This window comes from Triticum dicoccoides, chromosome 7B (assembly GCF_002162155.2).
Source record: "Triticum dicoccoides isolate Atlit2015 ecotype Zavitan chromosome 7B, WEW_v2.0, whole genome shotgun sequence".
NCBI lineage: Eukaryota > Viridiplantae > Streptophyta > Magnoliopsida > Poales > Poaceae > Triticum > Triticum dicoccoides.
The window spans coordinates 667,930,118-667,937,106 of record NC_041393.1 but is presented as its reverse complement, the minus strand read 5'-3'; positions in this window follow the sequence as shown (position 1 = coordinate 667,937,106).

Here is a 6,989-nt window from a genome sequence, read left to right as displayed (position 1 = left end):
CCACACTAATCGGTGAGTTGAGGTACTTTATTGCCTTGACATATATGTTGGAGCTGGTATTATGACCCTAGGTGTCTCAGGGGATCATCTAGTAATCTAGCCATGTTTTGTGTTCCCAGTGTGAAGATTCTGGCCTTTATTCTCGAAAGCGTCTCGTGATGCCACTTAGTTAGTAGGCATTTCACTTCTGGGTTTTGAACCCGAGATTCACCCTACTTACTTCATGTTGATAGTAATTCCTAGCTCCCTTAGGTTATTAGTAACCTTTGCGATAGTCCTCGAGGTCCGTGGTATATCATTCTTCCAAATACCATGAACCATTATTGCAGAAGTTTGTTGGATCAAAAGATCACAACAGGCCCTCTATGAGTTCTCCATTATATATTGTGGCTCTGCCAGTTCTACCCTTCCGCATGGATTGCCCGGAAGAAATATGTTGAATTCGTTTGACATGCTAAACCATGCATCCACAACTCAGAAAATCGTATGTTCCTTTGAGTTGTCCCTCTTTAGTTGTCTTCTGACCCTCGTCTATCAATTGATAGTCAAGATTATGTGTGCATTCGTTCATCGATGCCTATTACTCTTGTGGTCTGGCAAGCCATTCTATTCCGGAATGACTAGGAGAAACAACCTCCAGTACCTCATCCATATCTAGGATTGGGTCAAAGCAATTGTGCTCCGCAGATCAAAATGCCAGTCCAGCTTTTGATTCTGTTCTACCCTGAAGTATTACCGTCTTTATGTCAGGATTTTCATGAGGATTGCACCGGCTCTTGTGAATTCTTGATGTAGTGATACTTCTCGCCATCATTATTCAAACCTCGGTTCCGTGTTGTCGCAACCGGAATGCCGACAAGTGAATCGTGATGTGTGAATTCAATACTCCTAGCAACCTTGTTGCTTGGCAGTTAATGGACAATAACCTCATTCTTAGCATGTTGATTTTTGAATCATCGCCCTAAGGTTGATTGTGCTACCTAGTCCTTATTTCCTGGTGCACTCCTTGATTGATGTGTTAGGATTTTGTCAAGTCCTCGCTCATTTGATCATGTCATCTTGCCCTGAAAAGCAAGGTTGTTCTCGAGCTTAGTAACATATCGGTGGTTCGTGATTTTCCGTATATCTTCTCGGAAGTATTACCAGGTTGTCACCTGACCACTATGTTGAGTTCGTGATCAAGTTGGTTTATTCCTGTAAACCACCCATTCTCCAAGAGTCTGTGTTGGATACCCTGAGCTAGTTGGTTAAGCTAGACAACAACTTGGAGAATTGGAAGATAAAAGCTTGCCTAACTTAGTTCGTTCCAAAGGGATATTCTTGTGTAGTGTGTGTTGAAGAAAGATGATATCTTCATCGATTGGTCCCTGTGATCAGTTGCTGGACCTATTGTCTTATCAATCCTTTGATTTGAGTGTGGGCTATCGTCAATCAAATCAGTACCAACGATGCTCGTAATGTTGTCTTACTCGTGGTTGATCCCTCGAGCATACACCATTACATCTTTGGTATGACCAATACTATCACCGTGTTCACATGGTGGTGGAAGTCCAGTGATATGGAAATTCCGATGAATTGTTGTTGAGCCCATTGACAACATCCTTATCTCCTCCATGATTTTTTTGAACATTAAGATAGTGTTGGAAACTTTTGAAAGCATTTCTTCATGCTAGTTCATGAAGCATATGCTTGGATGAAAGAAGTGACTTCCTTTGATTCACGTGCATTTGATGTAAGTTGCCGCCGTGAATTCGAGAAAGCATGTTTTTACCTCCTCTGGAACCATCCCAAGTCAGTTATGCACGTGCGAAGTATTCTGTGGTTTGATAGACTAATCATCTTCATTCCATATGTGTATCCTAGCACACCAAGCCACTGACTGATTTGTTCAAGGAGAAGGAGTATCTTCATAAGAGCTAATCCGGACTTATGAAAGAACTTCGATGTCCTCGCTGATGGTTCCCAACCAGAACTCGGTAGTGTTTTATTGTAAGACTACCATGTGATCATGCTTGTCTGGGACAACGTGTTCACATGTTTGTAGCAGAACCAGCTCATGTTTTGGAGCTTGCTATCGTAGTTCATTTCCCGAGAATGTCGCAACGTCATCTCGTCGATTTGTGTTGCAAACTTTCATTTTTCTTCCTAGACTCGATGAGTCTGGAATATCCTGACACCAACCAGATCTGAATCTCAGGCAGATATGATGGTTGGAACATTTCCCAAGAACTATAATATTGGTCCCTCGATAACCGGTAAAGTGGATGTCGTGGCCAACACACCCAGCCGGAAGACCTATTATTGTAGTATCTTGTTTGAGGAAGTTGGCCACCTCCCCATAAGGATTTCGTAGGATTTACCTCCGTAACTGTTCCTTATGGATTCTATTGCTCCCGAAGTCCGACCTTTACTTGATGTTCTAGATACCAGACCATTTCTGTGAATGGGTTACACTAGCACATCAAGGAGAACATTAGAAGCGGAGTGCTAAATGTCTCTCGGTCGATCATCCAGATTTTGTTTCCTTGGCCTCGCTAAGGTGAAATCTGAGAAAGTGTTATCTTCCTTTGCATCTGCATCATCCATCATCATTCATCACGGTAGCAAGTTGTGTTTCCAGGATCCCTGACACGGATATTGGTAAAATCTTGATGATTGTGGAAATGCTCAAGTTCTTGAGAGCACGCACAAGCGCTAGGTGTTATCATCAGCACTAACTGGGTTTGCTCTCAGTTTCCTCGGCAATGCTATGATCTTTTCAAACAGTGAATTCACTCCCTATTGTTGGGTTCTTCCCCAGTTACCAGAATCATTCCCAGCATTTGCATTTTGTTCCCAGCCTGCACCGCCAATGTGCCGTTCTACCATGGGTCTCTTCCATTTCCGGTGATAAGCAAATTCATCCATTACGTTGTCTTTAACAAGGTAATCCACATCATCCAAGTCCAAGTATGCCATTCTACCGAACCCCTCCAAACGATCGCTCAAGATTTTCCTTAGGCTGGTATAAAGAGTGTCAATGATCTCTGTATCAAAGGTAATTCTTTTTTCCACTTAAGGTAATAATCTACGAATCACCCTCCTCCAGGATGTTTCGTCGTGGTATCATGGCAACTCAACTCCTCGCTACGTTGACAATCGTTTACCACCTTCTTAGGTGTGGAATTGTTGTCTACTTAGCGAACCCGCGTCATCTCTCTCACTCCATTTCTTCAGATCTATGCTTCGTGTCTCAGCTCGAGAGATGTGTCAATGTCTCATCCCATGAGTTGATCCTGAGTTGTTCGATCTTCGAGAAGATCGACCCTTCTAGAGTCTCCTTCTTCCCTCCATGTCATGTTGGCAGGATTTCTCAGAGCAAGACTTCAAGACAATGATGGTGATCGAATCAACGTTCCTATGAAGTGCAACCTCGATCGTCAAGATTGTGCTAGTTTGCGTTTCCCCCTTCATCTTACCCTACGCTTGAATCCGAGACGAGATTCTTGTTTAGTGGGGGTGAGTTGTCACATCCCTAGCTTCTGGTGCTGCCTGGTGTTTGCATCATGTTTAAATTTTTGAAACTTGAACTGAGGAATTCAGAAGCCTCAAAAACCTAAATAAAAGAAGGGCAAAAACCCTAAAATCTCATTCATTGTTCCAAAATGCTCTTCTTAAATGTTTGATAATTTTTGGCAAGGGTTCTGGTCCCAACCAAAATATTGAACATTTTTAAGGATTTATTTTTGGGACTTTGAATTTAATTCATTAGCTATTTGAATTTGAATTATATTCATATAATTAGAATATAATTTCAAATATCCCTGAAATATTTTATGAGCTTTTGGAAAAGTCCATCTAGCAAAATAAAAATATTCAGAGGAGCTTTTGGCATTGTTTGAATTATTTTAAATTCAAAATAGTGGCAAAAGAATTAAATAAATTAATAAAACAAACAGAATAGAAAAATTAAAAAAGAGAGAAGGAACTTACCTGACGCTTACCTGAGGCCCACTCACCTGTGCGGCCTTCTGCAGAAGCCGGCCCAGCCCACCACCGCCTCCTTCTCTGTCGCCTTCCTCCTCTGACAGGAGGATGAGCACGTGCCCCGGCCACCTCCTCCCTGCCTGCCTGCCTCCTCCTCCGCCTGGACGCCCCGGTGATGCCACGCGCCTCCCCGACCCCCTCTCACTTCTCCCTCGCTCTCTGGACCCCCTCCTCCTCCTCTGCTCTCCCTCCCTCTCGTCACCGAACGCACCTGAGAGCGCCGCTCGCCGTAGCCATGACCACCGGCCACCCCTCGTTCCGTGGCCGTGCCCAGCAGCTCCGCAATCGAGCACCACATCCCCAAGCCGAAGGAAACGAGCCGGAGGGCTTTGCTTCGTCGCCATCACTGTCGTCTTCTACCTCGGACCCGCCGGCCATCACCGTCAAATTCGTCGGCTCCGGACCGTCCCCGACCTCGCCGAGCATTCCGTCGGCACCGCTGTGAGCCCCCGGTCCTCTTCCCCCTAATCCCGCCTTCGTTTGTTTGCCGTAGTCACCGCCCCCTTGCTAACAGCAGCCGCCGCCGCATGGGATCGTCGCCGGCGAAACCCCGGTGACCATTTGGTCACGGGCGTGCACCCGTTGTGCTTGCCGCAACCCGTAGAGCCCCTCCAGCGCCTCAGCTCCCTCGCTTGCGAGCAGCAGCGCCGAACCCGACCGCACCCGAACTCCGGCCGCCGCTCACGAGCTCGCCGTCGTCGGTACCGGCCACCACAGGCACGGCCACCACCACCGTTCGATGCGCACCAGCAAGGGCTCTCGAATGAGCCCAAGCACGGCCTCGCCCGTGCCCTGTAGCATGTTTCCGACGGCCGCCACCGTCCCGGGCCTCGCCGGCGTCGAGACGCCGGCGGGATTGACCCTACTGACCCGGGATTTGACCCTGTTTGACTTCCCCAGGGTCACTGACAGGTGGGCCCGGCCCTGCTAACTTTTGGTTAAATTAATAACTAATTTTAGTTAAGCCACTGACTCACTGACATGCGCGCCCCGCCCGGCTAACCAAGTTAGTTAGGGTTAATTTTAATTAGGTTAGTTAGTCCAGACACTGACACGCGGGGCCCATAGGTCAGTTTGACCTGGACGGCGCCCGTTGACCTGCTGAGGTCAGCATGAGGTCATGCTGACGCAATAATTCCTTTCTGGAATTAAAATAAATTAGGAAATGATTTATAAATTCCAGAAAATAGCTAAAACTTTAATAATTCATAGAAATTCAACCATAACTCCAAATTAAATAATTTATATATGAAAAATGATCAGAAAAATCCAATCTATCCATCTGTACTATTTCCATGCATGTTAGAACAACTTATCACTACTGTTTAGCACAAATCAAGTGAATGGCATTTAAATAATCACATATGGGGTTCGAATTTGAATCTTGTATTCAAACCAACCCCATTTAACTTGTTGCTAGATGCACTAGCCCAAAACACATTCATTTTGCCATGTCATGATCATGCATCATATTGTGCATTGCATTGATTGTGTTTCTTCTGTGTTTGCCGGTGTTGTTCCCCCTCGGTAGACGTTGTACCGACGATGTGATCGTTGACACTGATGAAGAATCAATGTTATCTTCAGAAGTGCCAGGCAAGCAAAACCCCCTTGTTCATTCCGATAAAATCCCACTCTCTCGCTCCTGCTCTCTTTTACTGCATTAGGACAACAACGATTCATCTGTTACTTGCTGCGGTAGTTGAACCCCTTTATCCTCTGCATGACCTGTCATTGCCACAGTAAATAGATGAAACCCACTAGCATGAGTAGGAGTTGTTTGAGCCCTGTTGTGCCTACTCATTCATGTTTGTTTGTCATGCCTGCTACTGCTTAGAGTTGAGTCAGGTCTGATTCATCGGGGATGAACCAGAGGTGTGTGAACATGTCCTACCGTTGAGAGCTAAGTGTGTGAACACGATTTGGTAAAGGTAGCGGTGAGAGGCCATGTAGGAGTACATGGTGGGTTGTCTCATTGCAGCCGTCCTCAGGAACTGAGTTCTGTGTTTGTGATCCATGACCAGTTACTACCACACATTGGGTTCCGGTAACTCGACCCCTCTCGACTTATTAATCAACATGATCTCTGTCCAGGAGTTGCAACTAGTTTCTGGCGTTTGTAGGTAGTGTTAGTAGTCTACCAAGTGGCACCCGGTACAGGTGGGCTTGGGACAGACTAGGCACAGTGGCCCGGTGTACCAAGTGGCACCCGGTTGGTGGGCTTGGGAACCCTGCACACATCGTTTGGGGCCGTAAGCGACACCCCGGCCGGATCTCCTTGCGGATGGAACCCGAATAGGCGATAAACCTGGACTAGAGACTTGTTCGGTTAGTCAGGTCATGGCCGACTCCCTCGCCCGGCTTCCGCTTGAAGGTTGCCGAGGTACATGACGTGTACAGGGCGATAAGTGGCGAAAGCGTGTGTGAAGAAGTACACCCCTGCAGGGTTATCATTATCTATTCGAATAGCCGGATTCCTCGGATATGGAAACTTGGACCCCTTGCATAGTTCATAGACAAGTGAAAGTGGATACTCTAAAATACGCAAGATAAGCGTGAGTGCTATGGATGGCGTTCTCGTAGGGAGACGGGAGTGGATCCATAGTGGTGTATTGATATGGTGAATATGTGGACTCGTGTGCGCCACCTCAAAAGAGTTACATTGCAGTCGTAGTTTAGGATAGCCACCGAGTCAAAGCTGGCTTGCTGCAGTTAAACCCCACCACCCCTTTGTTGATAATGATGCATATGTAGTTAGTCCTGATGTAAGTCTTGCTGGGTACATTTGTACTCACGTTGCTTAATTTATGTTTTTGCAGAGAAACTTAGTCTCACTAGTAGTTCCACGTGGACTTCGACATTTAGCTTGTTACCTCAGCTACGATCTTGTGCCCTCGGCAGGATCTGGTAGATAGTCAGGCTTCTCAGCCTTTTTAATTTATAGATGTCTGTACTCAGACATG